Source organism: Mytilus californianus, unplaced genomic scaffold (assembly GCF_021869535.1).
Source record: "Mytilus californianus isolate M0D057914Y unplaced genomic scaffold, xbMytCali1.0.p SCAF_9, whole genome shotgun sequence".
Lineage (NCBI taxonomy): Eukaryota > Metazoa > Mollusca > Bivalvia > Mytilida > Mytilidae > Mytilus > Mytilus californianus.
This window is the reverse complement of record NW_026262745.1, coordinates 12,152,776-12,180,439: the sequence shown is the minus strand read 5'-3', so window position 1 is coordinate 12,180,439 and position 27,664 is coordinate 12,152,776. Positions and strand designations below refer to the sequence as shown.

At 32.0% G+C, this 27,664-nt stretch overlaps 1 long non-coding RNA gene across 3 annotated transcripts; it reads right to left on the bottom strand.

The window, feature by feature from the left end:
• Positions 1–896: 896 nt before the first annotated feature.
• Positions 897–27,664, bottom strand: LOC127715517 (uncharacterized). 3 transcript variants are annotated; one of them, XR_007988459.1, is made up of 5 exons: positions 27,503–27,658; positions 11,143–11,277; positions 10,558–10,729; positions 10,251–10,295; positions 897–915 (listed from the first exon to the last, which is right to left on the bottom strand). It is a non-coding gene; the product is annotated as an uncharacterized LOC127715517 (long non-coding RNA). The 3 variants fall into 3 exon arrangements; XR_007988457.1 differs by lacking the exon at positions 897–915 and adding an exon at positions 9,590–9,778 and having other exon boundaries at positions 27,503–27,664; XR_007988458.1 differs by lacking the exon at positions 897–915 and adding an exon at positions 9,590–9,778 and having other exon boundaries at positions 11,143–11,253; positions 27,503–27,664.

Sequence of the window (27,664 nt, the reverse complement as noted above, 5' to 3'; positions counted from 1 at the left end):
ACACGGCTTCCTGCGCCTCATATTTAGACTTATACCTCGAATTTGACATAAGCGGTCATCTCAGTACCAGAATCTATGACGAACGAGACGATTTTAATTTTTGAAATTATAAATTTGCCCAACCTATATATCAATACCCCAGCAATATACCTACTTCACCTGCATATGGAATATACAGTTTCAAAATCATTCGGTATTCAAGAGCTTGAAGCTGCTACTCAGACGTTATAAAACGTCACCAGTGTCTGAGCAGAAAGTTGATGAATCAGGGTTATGTCAAAGAACGTCTCGTCCTTTTTCTAAAACAAATCATAGGAAGATACAAAGACAGGGATATGACAGTTGTTTTCCATTCGTTTGATATGTTTGAGCTTCTGAATTTTCCCTGGAGTTCGGTATATTTTTGTTGTTGCTTTTTTTTAAGTCAGTAAACTAAAGAAGTGAATTATGACGAGACCAATCTGTAAAAAGCGTCTGACTCCGATTTCTGTGGGCGCTACATGTGCTTTTGAATTTTTGAATAAACACTCTAAGTCTCCACATAAAAATCCTGCAGATAGAACGCCAGGTAGAAAGGAAAGGAATATTCAGTTCAACGATAAACAAATTCTATTGATATACATTGGAAATTAGATTGGTAAGAAAACACACATGAATACAAATCACGTTCATCAAAATATAATGAAAACATCTAGAATGTGAACATTTACTTCACATTATTTATTTATTTTGAAATATCACCAGGAAAAAAACTATTACATTTTAGCGATATACATTATATGAGCTTAAGTTACTGTGACTGGTGTCCATATGAACAAAGCATAACTTAAAAGCCACAAGTAATTATATATGATTGTAACGAACTGACTATACAGTGAATCTGTTGATATCGGGCATTACATGATTTCGATATATCTGCAGTGTAACATAAATGTTCTGTAATTGATTAAGTTATCCCCAGGGGCAAGCAAGATTAAATTAAAAAGTTCAAGCATCAATTTATAATTGGAATCCCATGATTAATCCCTTTTAACCATTTTCCATAAAAGATTATGAGATCATTACATAAAATTGCTTTCATTTTAAAGCAAATCTTATCAAAATTAAAAATCAATTGTTCAGAGAACAATTGCAGGTCTTTCCACATTAATTTTCAAATTTATTGAAAAGAAGCTAGTTCCTGTTTACTTAAAGTTAAAACTGGCATCCAATCATAAGTTTCTTCATACTGATGCGATAAATAAGTGGTTTCTATATACTTCTGAGTGAAATAAGGGAGATAATGTGCTACTTCCGGTGAAGTAAATATCATTTACGATCTCAGCTTTCACACTGATTCAAAAAATATATAGTTTTTATATACTTTTGCCTGTAAACCAGGAGATAATTGGCCACTTCCGGTTTATCGAAAAACACTTCTAGTATTTGGTGATAAGTTAATGTATTTAAATTACAAAATATATGGATTCCGAGTACTTTTCCATGAAAAAAGTGCAAAAATGATTACTTCCAGTTTTCTCAAGGTCACTTCCGGTTGTCATTTTTCAAGGTCATATGTCACCCAACCTTTTATAAAAGGTTATATGGCTTTATAATGAACCAAATTGAAGTAATGATCAATTAACCTTATAATTTGACATTTCAGGGGCACTAACTCCTATAAGATGTCATTAGATTGTTTCAGATCAAACATTCCTGAGGATGTCACGAACAATTTAGAAAAAGAACTTTTTCTATATCTTTTTTTGTTTCGAAGGAGATGCACTCACTAGATAAACAGTGAATAGGGAGATAACTCATACAAAGAAAATTGTTCGTCTTAGCAGGTGAAATTTAAAAGCGCATCAACTATACGATACAATATGAGAAATATTTAAGCGACATATTGCGAAACAAATATTTATCGCAAGAACAAAATTAAGCGGGAAAAAAAATAATAATTAAAAACCAATTGTTCAGAGAACAATTGCAGGTCTTTCCACAGCAATTTTTAGATTTATTGAAAAGAAGCTAGCTGGTGTTTACTCCAAAGTTAAAATTGGCATCTTATCATAAGTTTCGTCATACTGATGCGATAAATAATTGGTTTCTATATACTTCTGAGTGAAATAAGGGAGATAATTAGCTACTTCTGGTGAGGTAACTCTCACTTCCGGTCTCATAATAGTTTTTTTCACACTGATTTCAAAAATTTATAGTTTCTATATACTTTTGCTTGTAAACCAGGAGATAATTGGCCGCCTTCCGGTTTATCGAAAGTCATTTCTAGTCTTCAGTGATAAGTTAATGTATTAAAATTACAAAATATATGGATTCCGAGTACTTTTCCATAAAGAGAGTACAAAAATGGCTACTTCCAGTTTTCTCACGGTCACTTCCGGTTGTCATTTTTCAAGGTCATATGTCATCCAACCTTTTGTAAAATGTCATATGGCTTTATAATGAACCAAGTTGAAGTAATAATTAATTAACCTTATAATTGGACATTTTAGGGGCACTTACTCCTATAAGATGCCACAAGTTTATTTCAGACCAAATGTAACATATCTTCATTATAATAAAGCAAACATTTTGCACTTGTTGTTTCATATATATATCTTTAAAAGTGTTTGAGAAAATGCAAAAACAAGAAAAGTCAAAATTGAGAACTTGACCTTGACCTTTGACCTTGACCTCATTTTCTAAGTTAGGACCTAGGGACCTCAAATTAAAAGATTCCAGGGTTATATGGTTAATGGTTTATGAGTAAAAAAACATACCGACAAATTCCTGAGGATGAAACGAACAATTTAGAAAAAAGAATGTTGTCGATATCTTTTTTTGCTACGAAGGAGATGCACACACTTGATAAACAGTGAATAGGGAGATAACTCTTACAAAGAAAATTGTTCGGCTTAGAATGGGTGAAAATAAAAAGCGCATAAACTGTATGATACTATATAAGAAATATCTTAGCGAAATATTGCATACATTTTACGCCAAAACAAAATTTGGCGGAAAAAAAATTATAATCAGAACAAATACAATATTTCTTTCCACAGAAAAGTGAAAAGACCTAATAATAATCAGAACAAATATTTGTTTAGGGGCCAGCTGAAGGACGCCTCCGAGTGCGGGAGTTTCTCGCTGCATTGAAAACCCATTGGTTGCATTCGGCTGTTGTCTGCTCTATGGTCGGGTTGTTGTCTTTTTGACACATTCCCCATTTCCATTTTCAATTTTACAATAGTTCATTTCACAGAAAAGTGGAAAGACCTAATAAAATAAGTTTTGCTCCGCATCGTGGGCAAATCTGTATGGTTAACAGTAGCTGTATTTTGTAGTATACAATCTTTCGTTTTTTCCAAAGTTAACTATTATTGGACTGTTTAATACCACCAAAAGATAGTACGTCACATCCGGTTTCATGATAAAAAGGGTCGACATAATCTTTCCCTAGAATTTTCTAACGTAATAAAAAGTCTAGACCAATTATGTTCTTTTGTTTGCAATCCAAGATGGCGGAAGACAACCGTTTCATCTTAACATAAATGTCTTCTCTATGGATGGTGAACATGCACCTTTAACCTTGTATGCACTATCGTTTTTTGAAGTTCTATCCTATTTTACTTAAATATTGCAAAAATGGAATATGACGAGTAGATTTAGACTCAGAAAGCACATTTCAGGGAAAATTGACAGTAGGTCTCTACCATGAATGATTTTTCACGTAAGTAAGCAGATCAAATCATATTTAGTGTTTTGGGGTGTTTATTGTTCTGAATCTTTCTACCTATTCCCTATATTGGCCTATGGCAGACATTCTTTTTGATTTGGTGTTTCTAAAAAATGTATTTTGGAAATTTGAGGTGAGATGGTTTCCTAAAGCTTGTAAACCGGAAAAAGAGGTGAACATTTGATTGGGTAACGTCTTGTGATTTTCTTATATGCAATGAGATGTTGTTTGTAATTTTCACTGTAGTACTAGACAGGATAAAACTTTATTCATGCCAACTATTTCTTTACTTTGAGTAAAAAGACAAATTCTGCCCTATTTTTGAAAAATGCCATGTTAACAAAGTCGAATAGGAGGCGGGGCCGAGGGCCGGGGGCCGGGGGAAAATATTGGTATTACACATGTATCTCTTGTCTGAATCTCTTAATTTCTGGGAGAAGACGTTAAACGGCTGTGATCTAGGACCATAATAATTTTTAAATATTTGGGTTACTAATCATCAAGTTGTGGTACATAGATGAAGCTATATTAAGTTTATATCTGATTTTTATGTCACCATCTTTAACTATCCATCATGAACAACTACGACGAGGAGTTTTAAATCCTGACTAGAGACAACCAATCAATAAACCATTGTTTACAAATAAAACAGTGTAAATCAGATCAGAACAAGACAGTCATCATAAACGCGACCATCTAATAAATATCACAAATGCCGAACATTTATATGTATTTAAACGTTTGCGTAATTAGTATCACATACAAGTTACATATTTGATGTATATGAGAGAGGCGAAAGATACCAAAGGAATATTCAAACTCGTGAATCGAACACAAACTGACAATGCCATGGCTAAAAACAAAAAATGACGCAATGTCAAACAGTACACAAAATCACAACTTAGAAAACTAAAGACTGAGCAACACAAACCCCACCAAAAAACCGGGGGTGATCTCAGGTAATCCAGAAGGATGTCAAAGGTTTCATTAAAAGGATTGCAAGTTTTTATTTTGACTTTGTATCATAAGAGTTAACCCACACTTAAATTTACTTCAATACAAAACAACGGAAATCTCTAAAACTTTACTGAAGTTTTTTGATGTTCAAGATTCTTATTTCATTGCAACAATTTTTATCTCACCAGGGCCCGAAGGGCCCCATGTGAGCTTATGCCATCACTTGGCGTCCGTCGTCGTCCGTCGTCTGTCGTCGTCGTCTGTCGTCTCTGTCATCGTCTGTCGTCGTAAACTATTTCAAAAATCTTCTCCTCTGAAACTACTGGGCCAAATACCTTCAAACTTTAACTAAATGTTTCTTAGGGTATCTAGTTTATAAATTGTATCCGAAGTTTTGATCCATCGACAAACATGGCCGCCATGGCTAAAAATAGAACATAGGGGTCAAATGCAGTTTTTGGCTTATATCTCAAAAACTAAAGCTTTCAGAGCAAATCTGACGTGGGGTAAAATTGTTCAATTGGTCAAGATCTATCAGACGAATCGAACAACCCATTGTTGGGTTGCTGCCACCGAATTGGTAGTTTTAACAAAATTTTGCAGTTTTTTGTTATTATTTTGAATATTATTATAGATATATATAAACTGTAAGCGTCAATAATGTTCAGCAAGGTAAGATCTACAAAAAAGTTAATATGACCATAATTGTCAATTGACCGCTTAAGGAGTTATTGCCCTTTAAAGACAATTTTACACAATTTGTTCATCAAGTTTGCTAACATTTAAAAATCTTCTCCTCTGAAACTACTGGGCCAATTACCTTCAAACTTTAACTAAATATTCCTTAGGGTATCTTGTTTATAAACTGTATCCGAAGTTTGTATCCATCGACAAACATTGTCGCCATGGCTAAAAATAGAACATAAGGGTCAAATGCAGTTTTTGGCTTATATCTCAAAAACTAAATCTTTTAGAGCAAATGTGATAGGGGTAAAATTGTTTAATTGGTCAAGATCTATCTGCCCTGAAATTTTCAGACGAATCGAACAACTCATTGTTGGGTTGCTGCCACCGAATTGGTAGTTTTAACAAAATTTTGCAGTTTTTGTTATTATTTTGAATATGATTATAGATATATATAAACTGTCAGCAGCAATAATGTTCAGCAAAGTAAGATCTACAAATAAGGTTAATATAACCATAATTGTCAATTGACCGCTTAAGGAGTTATTGCCCTTTAAAGACAATTTTACACAATTTGTTCATCAAGTTTGCTAACATTTAAAAATCCTCTCCTCTCTCTGAAACACAGGTGAGCGATTCAGGCTATTGAGAGCCTCTTGTTTAAAGACTTTTAACTAATCAAATATAATTGTTTACATACACTGCAACCACAATGCCAATGTGATGATTCGTTATACTTTTAATAACATTTCTTCATTTGCAATTAAAGGACTTAAATACTCTATTTTTTCGTTAACGTAAATTATTGTGAGATACAAAATATTACCGACATTCTTTCATAGAAAATTCCATAAGACTATGTATGAATATTGTTTTTGAAAGAATATAAAAAATAAAATATTTAATTACAATAATAATATTTCTTGTATTCTACTTTAAAAGGGATATTTCAAATGAAAGGTATATAGTTTTTAATTCAGTTGTTTCTAATTATTTTTATATGTTTTCGCTTGTTTTCCCAATTCAACTCATTCATCTTGTTCGTCAAATATTCTGAATTTTTATTTAAAAAAAACGAGTGTGTGTCCGTTACATGCATTTGATTAAACATGTACATGTACACATCTTGCAGACGTCTCAACATACTCGATTTTCTCTGCAATCATATTATAGAATCCTATTAAATCAAAAACTTATTATTAAAAAGATTAAGGGCTTATAAACAAAATCGGGAAAAAATATAGCCAACGCTAAACTTGTGAAAGCTTCAGTGTAAACGAGACATACAACGTCACCCATAATAAAGATACATGCTATAGTAACATGAATCAGAACAACAGATTAAACTCAGAATTAGATAATAATTAAGATGCGTATGATGATGGTGATGATGGATGGCTGCTTAACGTCCAGCGGCAAATTAATATGCATATTCAGGACGAGAACATGTAAATGTAATATAAATATTTACCCTGCTTTGTACTGGACCGACACGATGAGTCGGATTTTTAACATGCTGGTTCATAAGGTCCGCAGGAAGATATGTCACCTTACCTGGACAAATTATTCTGACTCTGAGCCGACCAGTTTTTGCTCTTACTTCTTAATGCCGCGTGCTAATCGGAGAAGCAGCAAATACAAATTCTAAAGTCTTTGGTTTGACCCGGACGGGATTCGATCCCACTACCTTTCGCACTCGAGGCGAACACGATACCACGGGATCAACGATGCGGTTGAAATGCTAATGTAAACCTTTCATATATGACAGAAAAATTTACAAATATCTTTACATGTACAATACTTGAAATCAACATGTTTTAGTCCTTCTTTTGTCGAATAATCGAAAACGTGAGGTCTTCAACACGGAGCAAAACGCATTTAGACAACCACGCGGCACATCGAGTTTTATTCCTGGCAGCTATGACATAAAATTATGACCTTGATAGTTTTATCATTGTAATTTATCGTTCTATTCAACGCTAAAATAAATAGTAGTCTAAAACCACATTTGTACTGTATTTTGTAATTACTGATTCATATGATATTTGTACCCATGCAATAATTCATGGGCATGATTTAGTTAGAATATGTAAATTTCAATATTTTGGTTCGAATGCGAATATTTTTAGTAAAACATAAACAATTTAAGGTCTGGGCTGGCTTAATTTGACCTTAATGACCTTATGCGGTTTTAAATTATTTCATTTATGCATTCTCTAATAGGCCCCATTCTGCAATTGTAAACTTCATTGAATTGCAGTTGTTTTCTTTCTCTGACTGTTCAAAAAAAATACATATTATCTTGAAATTCGTAATGATTAGAAATTAAAAAAAAAAAAAAAAATCATCTTGATATCGTCTATCAAGATGAACTAGAAATTAAGAACAAACATGAAAAACAAGAATCGATGTACTTTCAGCTATCAAAAAAATACAAAGCAGACAGTAATTGAATAAATTATCAGTTTCAATAATGTAGAAGTCAACTGACCTTTTTATTTTATAGGGGGTCCTCGTACCTTTTGTGCTTACTATTTTGGTAATTAGATTTCTAGCTTTTCGTCAATGTAAGACGAAGAATTCAAAATGTCAGTGGTACCCTTTATTTCAAGTTCAATTGGATAAATACAACCAAGAAAGTCATCTCATTTTGAACAATCTAGTGAATGGAATGCTGGATTTTCGTACATGTAGGTCAAAGTCACAAACCTACTTATTACAAATTCTTTGTCATTTGTATAATATGTTTGCATAGAAATTGACGGGTGTCATTAATGGAACAGGAGCATCTCACCCGTCCGGAGCACCTTGGGTCAACCCTTGGTTTTAGTGGGGTTCATGTTGCTAAATCTAGTTTTCTGTGTAATCTTTCCCATATTCTTTTTTTTTTTGTTATTGTTTTGATTGCCCATTTTGGAATCTACTCTTTTTTAAAGTAAACATTTGAAACTTTGGATAGTAACTGCTTGGAATGTGTATCGTGAAAAGGTTAATGTCAAAAACTTAACTTAACTTAATACTGTATAGACCATAGAAGATTGGTCACTTTAATTTTACAAATGTTAAAGTCTATTCAGATAGCAACACGACTCCTCATTGACATTTAATCAATGGAATGTTCTTGTTTGTGTACAGTTCCATTTTTAGTATATGTGACTAGGAATTGAATCTATCAGAAAACATTTTAAAAGTATTTGTTTTTTTTTGTTTTAATTAATACTACATGGTTAATAAATATACAGTTTTTAGTGACATTCTTGTACCGTTTGTAATGAATGCATTTAAACATGTGAACATTTAATGAATACATTTCGTCTTATGATAATAGGAATTCTCAATTTGCTGATTCATATCACTTATAGGCTACAGTTCAAGGCTTAAATATCTAGACTTATTCTAAATGACTTCGTTCTAGTATTATCCAAAATATAATATAATATAATAAAAACCGCAATTTTTATACGTGTGGAAGCAAAACAAATTTCTTGTTAGAGGGGTCTAAAAACAGCACAAACAACATTTTCCAAAAGACCAAAAAAGTGAAAAAGTATATTTTAACAAAACGCATTTGACTAACATGTCGAACAACAAATGTTCTTAAACCCTACTGACTGCCATTGGCGATTGCCAAATAAACGGATCACTGATGTAATAAATGGATCTTAATTTTAAATTTAATACTAAACAGAAAACAATTAACTTGCTGAAAAGATGATATACCGCAAACAAAAGGTGCAAAGGTTTTTGTACACCATATCCGGATTTCGACAAATAATGTCTCTTCAGTGATGTTAGGAATCGAAACGGTTTTTGGAAAGCCCAACAATTTACCTCAATTTAGGATAGACTCTTGAAATTTGAGGAGTCAAAATAGGATGAACGGATCATATAAACCCCAAGGCAAATATAATACAAGCCCAAACGAAAAAATATAAACAAGTCTAAATTAAAAACAACGTTCAAAACTATGATTGCGTTGGATAAAAACCGCAATTTTTATACGTGTGCATGCAAAACAAATTTCTTTTTAGAGGGGTCTAAATACAGCACAAACAACATTTTCCAAAAGACAAAAAAAGTGAAAAAGTATATTTTAACAAAACGCATTTATATATATATATATATTTAGACCCCTCTACCAAGAAATTTGTTTTGCATGCACACGTATAAAAATTGCGGTTTTTATCCAACGCAATCATAGGTTTGAACGTTGTTTTCAATTTAGACTTACAATATATAATTAGTAGATTTGGTATATTTCTTGTTGTTTGTATTGGTATTACACACTGAATTATATGCATGGCGATTTGATTTTTGTTTCCTTCACAAAGGGCATTGTTGTTTGCTGTAGAAATATTGTTTCATGCATATCCCATGGAAAGCTGAAAGATATCAAATACTTGTTGATTGACGTATTACACTCTATATATTATAAAAGAATAATCTATTAGCAAGCGTTCTCAATCCGTTGCAATCAAGATTTGTGCCAAATGTTTAAAGCAAAACGTTTGACCTTACTCAAATGTACGAGAATACTTTGAACGAACAGTCTGCTAAACAAGACCTTGGCATGTCGGACCTTAAAGAGCTTGCTATGCAGTATTGCATTTGCTCATTTTCCGAGGCCATACGGTGACTTATGATAGCGAACATATATGTCATTTGTTCTCTGGTTGATTATTGACTCATTGATAAACATACCATATGACATTAATTTATATTGATGTAGCTGTTGTGTTTTTATCTGAAACATTTTTGAATAATTGTGAAATGTCAATAGCATTGAGTTTTTCTTATATTTTCTACTTGATATAAGATATTGTGATGAATTTGTTTGAGGAATAGATATGCTGTCACATCTGGAATAACATTCATACACAAAATGAATACTTACAATGGATGCATGGTAGTGCAACAACTGGTCATTATTGTTTAGATTCTGAAAATATAACACATTTGGAACCTATAAAATATACAACGTTATGATAAAATTTAACAAAGAAGCAAGATAATAAAACAAAAGAAAATTCCCAAAATAAAAAAAATAAATACCCAAACACTGGATAAATATTCTCAAGTTTTGCGATTTTTCATTAGGATTGTTTCAAACACAATATTTGAATATTAAGTTAAAAAGAATTGGATAAATGTAAACAAATTTAGTATCATAAATATGATTTGTGAACACGTTTCATTCATACCTGTTCGCGGAAGCTCTGTAGTGAGCACATAATCACCATGTGACGAAGGAGGACAAAATATGTTGCACACACATTGTTTCATCTTCTGAAAACAACAACTCACACAGTATAGCACACCGCATATCAATATCGATCCAATTGGTAGTCCTACGAATCCAAGTAGCAGGTATAGCTAAGGAATATAAATATGTATCAATATATTGATAAAAAACAGTTGCACGAATTACCTGCTAAAATACATAAACTCATTATTGCTAGTAAAAAACTTGTAAAGTAAACACTAAGAAACGACGGCAGATGAAATTTTCAAGTGCAAAATATAACTATCAGAATGAATAATGATGAATAATACACAAAAGCAAAACGAATTGTATTCATATAAGTATGCATATTTGCCACCCTTTTTACCCCCTATTTATCATCATTTTTTATTTGCAATCAAAACTCCTCTCGTCATCTCACTTTGCACAATGTACATGATGATTCTTTTGTTATTTTATCTCGTCCGAATTGTACGAATTGTGCCACTAGACTTTAAGCAAACAATACACTCTGTAACATTAAAAACACAAAACAATTACTTACAAAATCAATATCATATCCACCTTTGTAATTTCCACTATAGGGATCTTCAGCAGGTAATCCAAGTACCATCATTTAAGTTCTATTTTGTCACCAGGAAGACAGTGTAACTTACTGAAATATCAAGGGATTTCCAGTCTAAAAATACCGGGACGAAAAAATATATTTATGAAAAAAAAAAAAACACCAATACCTCTATGTCATATATGATTTATAGCTATTTACAATTTATTCGACAAAACATTTAAACTTAGTTTTTTTATAAATTTGTGATACGTGGACCGTGAAATTTAAATTAAAGGTTATATTTAGAAATTTCCAGTAAGTGGACGCAATGATTGTTACAAAGATGTGTACTTCTGACCTTTGTAATGTTACAATAAATAGGCGTCTTCATTTTATTCATAGTTTTTTTTTAATATAGTATAAAATTTTCTTAACATTTGAAAAAAAAAAATTCTCTTTCGTTGAGATCTGTTTTTATTGGTTGTTATTGATTACTGATGTTACATTTAAACTACTTATATCATTATAGTATATCAATTTCCCATTGGGATTAATATACCATATGACACAGATGTAGACAATACCTGTTTTGTGTCTTTAAATATGAGTTTTTCTGTCTTTCAAAGCAAAAACAATGTACAAAATTAATTGCTGGATAAAGACAAAACCTGTTTAGTATCTTTAAATATCAGCTGTATTTGTACGAGGCTAAGAAACAGGTGTAATCCGAAAAGACAGAAAAAACTCATATGATTTATTGCATGTATTGTCGATTTAAGATATATAAGTCTATGAGAGCCGCGTAGTAATATTACAAAAATAATCACACAATCAGCTGATGACCAGTACGCCGAAAAGAATCTCGCATGGTCATCAATAATACATCGCTCAAAGTTAATAATTATTTGTTATAACATAATAACTAATTTCAACAGTAAAAAGATATAACAAAGCATTGTCCGATTTAAGATAAAAGAGGGATGAAAGATACCAGAGGGACAGTCAAACTCACAGATCGAAAACAAACTGACAACGCCATGGCCCAAAATAAAAAGACAAACAGACAAATAATAGGACAGATGACACAACATAGAAAACTAAAGACTAAGCCACACGAACCCCACCAAAAACTGGGGGTGATATCAGGTGCTCTGGAAGGGTAAGCAGATCCTTCTCCACATATGGCACCCGTCGTGTTGCTTATGTTATTACAAATCCGGTTAATAGTCTTATTCGTTTAATAAAAGTGTATGATTTGTCTTATGCTTCAGGAATTTGAACTAATCGTGACATTCATTGATTATTGACATGGTTGTATGGTTGATTGTGTGTGTTACACATGTACACATGCAAATCAGTGAATTGGGCTTTAAAGCGATATATAGTATACAAATATAGGCTAGCGATATCTGTTTGGCTGTTAATGTATGATAAGACACCCAATTGCAGGATGAATGATCGTTTTAATGTCTTCCCTGTCACTAGGAATGTAACTTACTTACAAATCTAGGAATTTCCAGTATAAAATCACAAGAACGATAAAAACATATTTAAAAAAAACCCCTCTATTCTATATATATAGATTCGACACAACAATTTAACATTAGTTTGTAATAAATATGTGGTATCTGGACCTTAAAATTTAAATATAAAGTAGATATTGTTAAATTGGGGTAAAAAGTAAAATAACAAAATAACCGAACTCCACGGAAAAACAAAACGGAAAGTCCTTTATCAAATTGCAAAACCAAAAGCTCAAACACATCAAACGAATGGAAAGCAGCGGTCATATTCCTGACCTGGTACAGACATTTCCTTATGTAGGAAATGGTGAATTAAACCTGGTTTAAGAGCTAGCTAACCCTCTCACTAGTATGAAAGTCATATATGATTCCATTATATTGACAACAATGTGTAAGCAAAACAAATAGATAAAACATAACAGGTAAAAATGTCAACATTGTGTTTTATTCTTAATCATTATAAAAACAGTTACGGTCGCTATGGGGTATTGAATATAAACTCTATAGGAAGATTGTTATTTCATCATTTAAATTAAAAATCTTAAATAGAATAGCAATGTCCTTCTATCATAAAAAAGGTAAATTAAGAAAATGTGAGTATTATCGTCTATGGAGGAAAGACTATCGTTTTCACTCTAAAATGTATGACTGTTTGTTTCGATTTTGTTAAGCCTTTCGATTTTGAAGATGTTTAAGTATTTAACATTCCTCATGTTTATCTAAATTGAACCGGAATATTAAGTAAAATTTAAATAATGAAATATTACATTTGTTGTATGCCATACCATTTGATACTTAGAGTGATCATATACAGCATTAGGGATGACACTGTTATTCATAAACACACACATTGCCATTCGAACTGTATACTGTCTTTCCTAAGAAATAAACTTATTTTTAGATAATAATGATGCAAAATTGGAAATAGAAAAAAAAAAATATTTATTTATTTGGTAAACACGGAATATTATAGAACCAACATGTATCATTTTAGTGATAGAGTTTTCTCACCCAATTTTGTCAATATAATGGAATAATAAACAGCTGACATACAAGTTTGAGGTTCAACTAGCCGAATCTAACCCACCATTTTCTTCGGAAAATACCCGTATCAAGTTAGGAATATAATAGTTGTTTTTCGATCGTTCCGTTGGTTGATAACATTTGGTATTGTAAGTTGTTACGGTTTCCATTTTTGAATTCACCTTGAAGATCGGTATTTTTCTTATACTTTTTTAGCATTATAAGGTAAATACGACTAACTTCACTCGCCGTCCACATTAACTAGAACAGTTCTAAATCATGATAATAAATAAAGCTGTTCTAATTTCTAACAGCTAACTTCTACTAGAAATAGCACAGATCCTGACAGTTCTAACCGAGAACTTATTCTGGTAGCTCTACCCTTAAACTGTTCTAGAGTAGAACTGTTCAGGAACAGTTTAGATCAGTTGTATGACAGATCATTCTGACATATTTAAAACGAAGTTAGATATGATTCTAACTGTACTCCACATTACGGTTTATTTTTTATGAATAATATCACTGTATCGATGCAACCCGAACATCCAGCCCCATCTTATGTAATTAAAAGATGATATTTCCCAATCACAAAAAAAAAGTATGTGCCAAAGTTGTTTGTCATGTTTTGTACAAACCTACAAAATGTAAATTTGCTATCTTTCGACCGTTCAAGTTCTGTGAATGTTAAATAAATTTCAAATACCTTACACTTCAAACTCCATGCATACTTAAAAATATTATTTTCTTAAAAGTGCCACGACTTTGTAATATTCTGATGTTATAACGAGAGTAGTCCTGAATATAGACATGAAATATTTGTCACTAGACGTAATGAAAACAACAACCAATCATACATTTGGTAGATAATTATCTGATGAATGAATATGGTTCAAAAGACAATCATGTTATTATACGACAAAAGGGACACTCTTGCAAAGAGCCACTTATGGAGATTACTGTAATCCATAAGTGGTTTTCGAGTTCAAGAACACGAATACAAGAACGCATAATATACCCGGACTTTGTGTATTATCAGTCAATTCGTGTACCAAATACTAAGACCGATGTAACTACATATAAATCTTATTCATTTACTTATTCACTGCAACTTCATACCCTAGGAAATAATGCCTCAATTGCATATTGCAAAACCTTTAGGAAATTAAGATATTCAATGCTCTTGAATTTCGTGCTTCTTATGGCTTTTTATTATATATGTATAAATATTTCGGGATCGAGCATCACTGATGCGTCTTTTTGACGAAACGCAGATCACGGCTGTAATTCGGTATATCGAGAAAAATGATCGTGAAAGAATACTTAACGGTGGTCAAGCATTGCGATCGCATCGGGAAAGATTTGGTTTAGGATCGTGAATGTAATTAATTGTAATTCTACTTCACAATCTGTGAAAAATCTGCTGTATTTTCCAAACGCATCCAACATATCCGAAAAAAAAATATGTTTGTCAAAATGATTCAACTTTCTCAATAATACTGTGCAATAAGATAAAGAAAATATGCAGTACTTTATGAGAAAACAAAAAAGCCGCAACACAAGTCTATGGAATTCATTAAAAAAAACAACACGTTTTGTACCTATAATGGTCAAATTCAATATATAATGATATATGTCAAAAGCTGAATCTTTGGTGTGTCAGATAGTATAGTAAGACCAAAGGTTTTTTCCTCTTGAAACCGTTCATTTTGGTTTTGAAAACATTGCCTTTTGTTGATTTTTCATCAAAAGTGATCGTGAACGATCGAACAACGCATTATCTTGATCGTGAAAGACAAGGCGTGACCAGAGAGACGCAGGACGTTTGTGGTTTTTTTTACCTGCAACCCTCAAGGACATTTGAGCTTTAAACTTTGATACACCTGAACAAAATTAACAAGAGATTTGCGCTTTATACCTATTATAGTTTACCTGTAATACTTAGAAAAAACGACAAAATCAGAAAAAAATATTCGGGTCACCCAGACATACATGTATTATAAAGAATATTGTATACGTTTCTTGGTAAACGATAGAGAAAACGAAACTTTTAAGGATGGAACATTAAAATTTTGGCCGAAATTCTTTAACTAGCTTTCTTATTAGTGGATTAAAATTGAAAACTATATTCCTCTTGTGGTTATTCTGTTGCATAAATAGTCTGCGGAACTGTACCATCATAGTTTATCTAAGCTTGTTTCAAATTGTAAAGACCGAAATTTTATTTTTAAACCATCAGCTGTACCTGTTGGCTTTCAGACAGAATCATGGTTGTTATAAGGAATTTACTCTCATCCACCCTCTTGGAGTGTTTTCATCTGACACAAGCATGATTGGGGAAGGTTGATGCTTTTAGCTGTATATAAATTTATGAATGTTTTGTGTTTATTTTATATTAAATGTTTTTTTATGTTATGCTTCCTCCGCTTCATTTTTAGACTTATACCTCGAATTTGACATACACAGTCATCTCAGTACCAGAACCTATGACAAACGAGACAAGTTTGATTTTGAAATTATTAATTATCAATTTCCCCCACCTTAGTAGCAATATAACAACTTCATCTGCTTATGGGATATACATTTCTTAACTTATCCGGTATTCAAGAGCTTGCAGCTCCTACTCAGACTTTGTAAAACGTCACCAGTGTCTGAGTAGAAAGTTGATGAACCAGGGATTTGTCAAAGAACGTCTCGTCCTTTTTCTAAAAAAGTTCATCGGAAGGTACCAAGACCGTGTTGATAAATATTCCGTATCAACTTCACAAATAATAATGGTCTTGAAGTATAGAGTCTGCGTACTGACGTTGTTTATCATCTTAATAACGTGTTATAGTATTCTTTTATTTGTCTTTATTAATATTACTTTTACTGTTAAGTCTGTTTTTTGTGATATCCATTTGACGTGACTCTGTACTTAGGTATCCCGTCATACTTTGAACGACAAAATTATTTTATTTTATTAATATTACTTTTACTGTTAAGTCTGTTTTTTTATGATATTCATTTGACGTGACTCTGTACTCATGTATCCCGTCATACTTTGAACAACAAAATTATTTTATATCTACCTGTGTGACGTCAAACGCGCGATTCTACACCAATACTTAAAACCTTCCATTCTTTATGGGTGGATTTTACATACATATATATAAAATCGTATAATAAAAAAGCAAAATGAGGATGTTAAATTTGATGTATGCCTTTTTGTGCTTCTTTGTTACATTTGTTTGTTTTTATAGTGATTAAGATGATAACACAATGTAGACTGTTGTTATTTTATAGTTCGTTTCTGTGTGTGTTGCATTTTAGTGTTGAGTTTCTGTTGTGTTCTTGTTCTCCTCTTATATTTGATGTGTTTCCCTCAGTTTTAGTTTGTAACCCGGATTTGTTTTTTTCTCAATCGATTTATGAATTTCGAATAGCGGTATACTACAGTTGCCTTTATTTGTACCCCTATTTTTGACATTTTTACCTATTGTGTCTGTTTGTTTTGTTCACGAATCGTTGTCAATAAAATGGAATTTGATGCGATTGTCATACAAGTGAGAGGTTTAGCTAGCTATAAAACCAGGTTCAATCCACCATTTTCTACATAAGAAAATACCTGTAACAAGTCAGGAATATGACAGTTGTTATCCATTCGTTTGATGTGTTTGAGCTTTTGATTTTGCCGTTTAATTTGGGACTTTCCTTTTTGAATATTCCTTGGAGTTCAGTATTTTTGTGATTTTACTTTTTGATAAAGCGCAAATGTCCTATTGAAAAACAAATGTGCTAAAAATTTAAAGGGCAAATGTCCATTAAATGAAAAGCGTAAAAGTTCTATCATAAAGCGCAAACGTCCCACGCTGGACTAGAAAACAGAATTTATTTTACCGATTGATATACTTGCAACGTTGAAGCATGTAACTATTTTTATAAGAACGAACATTAATGCTTTCATTTTTATCCTCACATTTTCCCTTAAAAGTTGTTAGAATAACTAAAACGTGTCTAAATAAGCAGATTTCTAAGATGAAAGGACCTTCAGGAGCGTAAATTTTCGAAAAATAAAAGTATATTTGTGTCTATAACGTATATATGCATCCGCCCTGGAAATTTATGCATGTGTACGCATTTTGAGTTTCATTTGTGTAAGGGTTGTTACCTTCAGATATATGGAGTGTCGTTCGTGCGTATGTATCGTATGACAATATTGGCTAATTTATTGTTTATTTCGTGGCTGAGCTGACATAAACAAAAAAAAGGTACCAAGATGACGTTATTTTTACCTGATTGTTTGATCAGTCTGTTTACAGTAACTTTACGTCATTGTACCAACTTAGTGGGGAAATTACCAATCAACGTACCTCACGATCGGTTATGCATGATGCCCAGCTTAAACAGTAATTAAGTCGAATATGGATTAGGTTCTATTCTCAATCTTATATCTATGAACGAAATCAAAACTTACGAAGGACGGACAAATAGACTGATATTGCTATAAAGCACCTAGTCTGTGTGGTATTATCAGATAATAAGATCCATTATCCCCTGCTTAGTATATTTCTAGGATTCTGATTGGTTAACGCACGTCGTTACAAAACCCATAGCCCCTGGGTGTTGCTAACCCATATCCCCGGACGTTGCTACCCATTACATCGGGGAATTTCACGCGCGTTTTCCTTAGTTCCATGGTTGTTCCTTATGAAATATCGAATTCTGTAGATTTTCCATGATGTCTGTATAATTAAATATTTAATCCACTAACGATTTTATCTTATTATATCGATTATTTGCACACATTTTAGTAAATCGTCACTATGCAGCCACATTGTCAATGAATGGTACTACTGACCTAGCTATGCAAATGACCCACGTTGACGTCACACCGTTTATGATGTAACTCTCACAACATTGCGCGCCAAATTCGACCCATTTCAGTTTCTCTGTCTCTAGTTTAAAAACGTCTTATATTTGTCTACCTGTAGGGTTCTACCAAAGGTAGTACCCTACACCCCGTTAAAAATATGTCAAATTCCCAAATTTCAATAAAAGATATTTAAAAAATGAAAAAAAACGTTGCTTTCACGTTTAACTTTGTGGTCGAATTTCTCTAAAAATCGCCAGATTTAGACTAAGACCGGGGATAAATTCGTTATCTACGTTCATATCCATAGATATGGATATTTTAACACCCTTCAGTACCCTGTACACCCTTCGGCTGCGCCTCAGGGTGTACTTGGTTCCTCCAAGTGTTAAAATATCCATATCTACGGATATGAACGTAGATAACTTAAAATGGCATTGAACGATTATAGCCCTATTCACCAACAATAGAGAACCGGAATGTGTCATGCAAATCCAATATTTGGTATACCAATTAAAAATATAAATCATCATTATGACTAAATAATGATTTGAACGTTTTCGTAGCATCAGATCTTTTAGGATCCTTTTTACGTTCTTCAAAAAACGGTACGCGATCTTTCACGATCCAATAAATCATTTTTATGTAATTTTTTGCAATATAATTTCTGATTATGTTATCACAAAATATATTAAAATGGAATGACATTTTTAAAAGAAAAATTGTTCAGTCATTCGAATAATGAAAACAAAATCGTGTTTGTTTACATATTTAATGTCATTGAAAACTCAAGGAGCAATCTGCCTTTTGTAGTTTTGAAAAAATGAGTTAACTTGATTTTTCTTAAATACAGATCATAATGTTGAACCATTTTGACAGCCAGTTTTATTTTTTTTTTTGAAATTTGTCCGATTAATTCATTAAATAAGATTAGTAATTGACCTTGCATAAGTCTTCTCGATAAGATTTCCTTCACGATCCTATACCAGAGCTTTCACGATTTAATCCTAATACTTGATAGCCTAGTCAATTTATCTCTAAAATCACCCAACCTGCAACTAATTGCAACACAAAGTTATAATATAGACTTGTTCTAACAACATACTAAAAATATACATTGATATAATTTGAGGAAAAGGTTATTTTTGGGTGAATCATGTGGTTTTTAGAGAAAAAATGCTGAAAACTGGAAAAGAAGAACAAATGTTATTAATTTACATTTTTAGACCTAAAGCTTGTTGAAGACAGGAAACACTATACTAATAGAGTATTATGTAGTCCTCTAGTTATTATTATTCATATTGAAGTAATTTTGAGGTGAAATGAGTGATTTTTAGTGAAAAAACGCTGAAACTGGAAACGTATAAAATCTCCGTTGTTAATGGTTAATATTTTTGAAATTTGATCTATATAGAAAAAAGAACATACTATTTTATGTTTATTTTGTGAAGTCCTTTAGTTATCAATATTAATATTTGGGTACTTTTGGTTGAATATATGTTTTAATAGAGAAAAACTCGGTAAACTGGTAATGAAAAAATCTCGGTTATTGATGGTTAAAACTTTCGAATTGTGTCTCTAAATAGAAAATAGAAAATACTATCTGATGTTGATCTTAAGAAGTCCTATAGTTATTAGTATTTAAAAAAAATGTAATTCTTGGGTAAAATGTGATTTTTAGAGAAAAATTGTGAAAAATGGAAATAAAAAACTCGGTTATTCATGGTTAAAACTTTTAATATACGATCTTTATATACAGACTATATAATCTTATGATTATATACATATGTATTCCTCTTGTTATCGATATCAATAATAATCTATTTGTTGTGTGAAATATTTGGTTTTACGAACTAATTACAAAACCAGAATGTGTCCATAGTACACGGATGCCACTATCATTTTCTATGTTCAGTGGACCGTGAAATTGGGATCAAAACTCTAATTTGGCATTAAAATTAGAAACATCATATCATAGGAAACATGCGTACTAAGTTTCAAGTTGATTGGACTTCAACTTCATCAAAAACTACTTTGACCAAAAACTTGAACCAAAAACTTTATCTGAAGCGGGACAGACGGACGAACGAACGGACGCACAAACCGAAATACATAATGCCCCTAAGTGAGGGGTATAAAAAATGAAAATTTTAAAATCTTGGTTATTTCTAGTTTGATTTAAAAAAAAGTAAAATGGAGAATGGAAACAGGGAATGTGTCAAAGAGAAAACAAGGCCACTAATGGGTCTTTAACATAGCGAGTAAATCCGGCACACGGAGATGGGCTTCAGCTGACCTCTTAATTATTTTGTACACTAGTTCATCGAAATGGACACCACCCAACTCCAATACATACAAATGAACCAAAATTATGAAAAAAGAAAAAAAAAAAAAAAAAAAAAAACACAAGACAAGACAAGACAAACAAAGGCTAGAGGTTTCTGACTTGGGATAGGTGCAATAATGTGGCGGGGTAAACATGTGGTGCATGTGAGAGCTCAACCCTCCACTAGTTTCTCTACACAGTGTAGAATAGACAAACACACAGTAAAACTCAGTTTTAAAGAAGTACATTTTGTGGAAGTTTGAGATTTTTTCTTATGTTTCTGTTATGTATTAATAGTAATTATACGTGTAGGTACTAAGTATAATAAACAAAAAATGAATGTGTTCAAAAATAACTGTAAATCAGTTTGGTTACTGACTTGATTTTATCAAGTTAATTGCTGGAAGAGTTATTTTTCTAGTGTCCTTGCATCGTCATTGACTGTAGTCCTTTTTTTTGGTATTTTTCCATTGGCTACTTTTACAACATTTGAATTGCATAAAGTCACAGTTAAACACAGACGATGTGATTGTAGATTTCTCTTAATGTGTTGCTAATTCTATATAATTACATTAGATGTATGTTTATAAAATTGGCATATTTTGATTGGCTAACAGCAAGCTAGCGTCATTCTGAAATCAACATTAATTTCCAAATGAAATGTAACATTCATGATGACACGAGCTTCCCCAATAAAGTGCACAGGTAAATGAAATAAAAACTTGATAGAATTCGTGTTTTCCTATCAAAAAAATGTAATTATAAGTATCGAATGCTTCTTTTAGTAATTTTATTGGGTTGTAAAAGCGTTGACTATGCGTACATTTTTAGAATGAAGCGATTCATACAAAATGTAATTCGATCAACGCTTTTAAACCCCAATAAATTTACAAAAAGAAGCATTCAATTCTTAATTAGCAAGCTCTATCAATATCCACGTTTAATTTCAGATAATATCAGATATATACGCTTTTAAAATTTGGGAACATATACTAGTTCACTGAATTAGCATGAAATGTAGATCTGATATTGTTTTAATGCAATTTCAAGGGAAGCTTTTATTTGTCAATACGATTACAAGTTTACCTCAAGAGCTTGAATTTAAAAAGTTATTTGTACCAAAATGGTCCAATTTTGGATGTTGAAAATGAGATAAGCAAGCAAAATATTATCTTACGAAATTATAGTATGGGTTTTTTTCCTGACAAGAAAACAATAGGCAGTTCTGATGGTTCCCTTGGTGGAAAATGTCAAAGTGTGTTACACGGAATTTTCTAGATATTTAATGTCGAAGAATTCATACAATCAGTTGTCTCAGTCTGAATATAACGGTATCACTGTTGAATGAATTGATGGGATAACTTCCTGGAGGAAGTGTTAATAGCAACAGCGCCTTATGTGTGTACCCTATAAACCTGCATGTATGTGGTGGTCTGAAACATCAACCAAATGATAACGACAAAGAACTAACATGGGTTGTCTGCTATATGAAAATATTATGGCCAACGATATATATATATATAAAGTAAAGCATTACCAAGTTCCTTCTTGGATATCTCATTGAATTAATTTAATAAAAGGTAATCAGCTTTAGCCTATTAAATGTAAAAAAAGATCATGCATCATCTAAGAATGAATTAAAATTTGTAGTGTCTGTGGGCGACTTATGGCCAGAGATAGCCTTTAGATAGTCATGTCTAATCTGAAATTATGTCTGTTGGTTTTTGTTAGTCGTTTTGGGTTGCTTTCTCGTTGACCTTAAAAACCTCATATCTCTCTCTATTCATAAATATACTCTATTACAGAAATATCAATGTTAAAGACGCCGTTACCTGCTTCCGGAATGCTGACCTGTATTCAACTCATTTGATCGAAACTAAAAAACTATTTAGAAAAATACACCTCATGCCAAACGAATATAAATGTTTAGCTTTTAAGGTCCACTAAACTCTATCAGTGATCTCTTGGTAGTATGATTGATCGCTTGTCTGTGAAACCATAATTTATTGATTGATTGATTGATTGGTGTTTAACGCTACTTTCAACACTATTGTGCTATTTCGTGGCGGTCAGCTGTTATTGGTGGAGGAAGCCGGATTGCCCGGAGAGAACCACCGACCTTCGGTAGGAAAACTAACAATCCTAGTCAATTAAGATTGGAGTCGATCATATTTTATTGTAAAATCTCCCCACTTTAGAAATATAAAAAGATGTTGTATGATTGCCAATGAGAAAACTTTCCACAAGAGATAACAATGATGTGGATGTGGATGTAAACAACTATAATAGCTCATCGTCAAAATATAAAGTCAAACGAGAAACTCAAAGGCCTGATTAATGTTAAAACAATAAACGGAAAAACAAATGTGACAGACAGCAAACAATAACCACCAAGTAATAAAGGGCCACTGAATTGTGATAATCATATTCATAGTGTGCAGGGTTAACCATGTTTGCGAGCACTCAACCCTCCCAGAATCAGGAACAGTTTTGAAATAGCAAACAATATAAGAACATATTGTAAAACTCAGTTGGAAAGGTCTCGACTCAAAAAGATCAGCGCGGAGTATGAAACCAATTAACAAAAAGACACTGAGTTCTCGTAGCTAGTTCAAAGCTAATTACAGTTGATGAATAAATACTGTTGGCACCAACTAAAATATAAATCAGTTCACATCCGATTAGAAACCAAAATGAAAAGTGAGATTCAGTGTTACAGCCAAAGCTTTATTTATATGGTCTGTGAGTACTGAGATCTTCGCTAATTACATGAGTAGCTATTTGCTTCGAGGAGCCTGAGCTTTTCGTTTTTGAAAAAATATTCAACATTAAAATCACTTAACACTCATCATTCTTATTTTTTTATGAAAAACATTGTTGGATTCTAAATCTAAACATGTCTGTTCCAGAAGGGAAATGAAACAAAATTGTTTTCTTTATAAAGTTGTGGAGAAAAAATACATTAAAGACTTTGAATTTCAAAAATTAAGTCTTACAATAACATTTTGTTTGATAAAGGACAAAACATGTGTTTCGAGAACCCCTCCCCCAACAAAAAAGTAATTGTCGGTGCCTTTAACACAGTGGCAGAATTCTTTCAAATACCGAGTAAGATTGTGACTAAGATGGTTAAATTGTATCAGTTCAGTTTTCCACTTGTAGTTATATTTACCAACACTGTTTTGGAGAATTAAATTCTTGGATTGTAAAATAGCAGAACACAATCTCGGTTTATATCTTTATTCAAATATACAAATTTTGAGAGAGGGAAGTGATTCATTTGTAATATTATTCTTTTAAATTGAGATAATTATGTATTGTATCGTATTATTTCAACTATTAAAAAAAAAATACAGAACATTTTTTATATAATTTTATTTTTTTTCAACTTTGGCAAATAAGGGGAAGCAACTCATATAACCTTACTTTTACTACCAAAAAGTTTGATTAATTACACCACTTTCCGCAAAATATATTTTTGTATATTTTTAGTATGTTGTCCATAGATAGTAACAGACTTGTTTTTCAGAGAAAGACTTTGTGTTGCAATTAGTTGCAGGTTGTTCACTAAATTGACTAGACTATGACCACCGTTAGGTATTCTTTCAAGATCTGTTTTCTCGATATACCGATTGACACCCGTGCACATTGGCCTTACAAAATATCAGCCTGATATATTTGAGAATTTTTTAAACACAATTTTGCATGAAAGTATATAGCTTAAATATCTATTACGTCTTTGCATTCAAGAACATTCTTTTGTGGGGATAATTCTGCGAATCAATCGTAAAATTAACGTAACGACTGTATAAAGGCCAAATGCTATAATAATTAAAGCATTCTGAACTACATTTATGTTTATTTTTTCAGTTTGACCCATCCGTTTTTCTGTAAAATCCGTCATTATTTTAATATCAATTTTTTTAAAGACTTCTCAATTGAACCATTTAAACTACAACTTTCAAATGATTGTTCAAAAAAGAGGGGCGAAAGATACCAGAGGGACATTCAAACTCATAGATCAAAAATAAACTGACAACGCCATGGCTAAAAAAGAAAAATACAAACAGAAAAACAGAAAAACAATAGTACACAAGACACAACATAGAAAACTAAAGACTAAGCAACACGAACTCCACCAAAAACTGGGGGTGATCTCAGGTGCTCCGGAAGGGTAAGCAGTTCCTGCTCCACATGTGGCACCCGTCGTGTTGATTATGTTATCGCAAACCCGGTAAATAGTCTAATTCGGTAGATCACATTCGTGGAAAGGGGATATTCAAATATTATAACAATCGTCTAGGTTTTAAAAATACGCGTTTGCTATCACTTCAATTTGACACAAAGATAGACACAACAATTCAGCGTTCTTTTTACTGTTGTTCGTCAAATGTATATAACATCATCTACATGAGAGTATTTTCAGGTTTCAGTCTGACATATATATTTGTGAAGATTCAATGTCCGTTCGATCTCTGGATGCTTTTACACTGTGCATTCTTTGTCAAACGAATTAAGCTGATGTCTTACACAATGGACATTTTAGGGATTCAGCTAAAGATGTGTTATAATGCACATTCAATGGAAAGCTGATAAATAAAACGGACATATTTACTATTGAACAAATATGGAGTGTCTTTATTTCAATTGAAATGTTTATTGTTCTTACTATTGGAATGTAATGCATATTAGAATTAGCGCTTAGGATTTTGCTGTCATGTTTTTAAATTACCTTGCAATTTTATGAACAAATACGCTTATAAAAGATTTTTTTTTTCAATCAGGTAACCTGATAGTTGTTTGTTTTTTCGTCGAAATTAGTTTATTTTGCTAAAGTTTTGTAAGTTTTTATTCTGCTTCCCCTATTAGGTCAACAAATATGAATTTATTTCCCATGGCGTTGTCAGTTTATTTCCAACTTATGAGTTTGAATGTCCCTTGGTATCTTTATTCTCTCTTTTATAATAGCATTTACACTACTTTAACTAAATATTATGCAGCAATATGTATATTGAATCAAAAACATAAGTTGAAAAGATTTATAACATTTTTTCTTAGCCATGGTATTTTGACACGACTACCACGGAAAATTGAACTCTTACCTTATAGATACACATTTTAATTTATGATATCATGTGGACCAGTTTAACTAAACCTAATACTGCAATAAATATCTTGAACGGAAAAAAATTGTTTGGTGAGATATTATAGCACTTTTTTATAGCAATGGTATTTTGACCACACTACCATTGAAAATTGACCCCCCCCCCCACTATTAACAATTGTGAAGTTATATTAGCATTTACACTACTTTGACTAAATATAATGCTGCAAAAACGTATTTGGAATGCAAAACATTACTTGGAAAAACTTGTATTACACTTTTTCTTATCCAGTATAATGTTTATCACCTAACATGGAAAATCGACCCCCCCTTACCCTATTAGGTCAAAAGCATTTATGATAATTATCATGTACACCACTTTAACCAAACATAATGCGGCAATACGTATATTGAACGAAAACATCTGTTTGATTAGATTTTATAACACTTCTTCTTAGCCATTGTATTTTTACCCCCTTTTATGGAAATTAAACCCACCCATCAGCTGTCAAAAATTCCATCTATAAAACAATTTTAACTACTTATATCATTATGATACATCAATTTTTCATAGGGTTCAAAATACCATATGACACCAGTATCATCGTTTGTATGTCTTCTCTATCATAAGAAAGTGTAACGTAATAACACATCTAGGACTTTTCAGTATATTTATTCATTAAATTCGACACAGTAATTAAACCTTGTTTTATTACAGATATGTTGCATGTGGACCATGAAAGTTAAATATAAAGTTATTTTGTTAAAGAGGGGTGAAAATTGGGGTACAAAACGAAATAACTGACACAAAAAGTTCTACTTCTAACTTTTTTCAGTTATTTTATTATAGATACAATATTCAAATTTTCGTATTAATATATAGATAGTAGTTAGCAAATGGGTCACAAGATTAAACACATGACTCTCTTTGTTAATCCTTGTTACAGTATTAATTCTTTTTCTCTTATTTCAAATCTAAATTATAGACAATGCGTAATACTAAAAGGAACAAAGCCCCCTTAGACTGAAACAAATCAACAGTTGGAACTATCCTGATGATTGTTCAGTTTTTTTTTTACTTAAGGACCCTTCTTTAGTTTTTATAGCATTTAGTTTGTCTAGTTATGTATTTTTTTTTATTTCTATATCCCCCAATTCTTTAACAAAATTTTATTCAGTACCCTCTGCATCTTTATGGAACGATATAACCGACAAAATTTGATTACTGTGTTTTTATGGAACTTTTGTTTAGTGTGCTTGATCATTGTAAAGTAACTATTGTTGTGTCACTTCGTATATTTGATATAAAAGTTGCATATCTTAATCAAGATGAAAAAAGAATTGTAAATTTCCTCATGCGTTACACTTGTGACATAACTGACTTTCAGAAAACAGTTTGGTACATTACATCAACTCTAGATGTTAAGTTTAGTTTGATGAAACAAATTGCAACTGTGTCAGAATGTTTTAACGAATTATAATAGGTGGAGTGGAAAACTAAGAAACAATCAAGTCATGGTAAATATACTCACTATGAGCACATTAAAGTGCGACAACGTTTCCCTCTTGCAAAGACTCCAAGCATATAACACAGTTAATTTCTATAAGATAAAAGTAACACAATTTAAAGTCAATATGATTCGGTCGTTGAAATAATAAACAAAAAAGAACATGCGTAGTTAAGATATATTTTA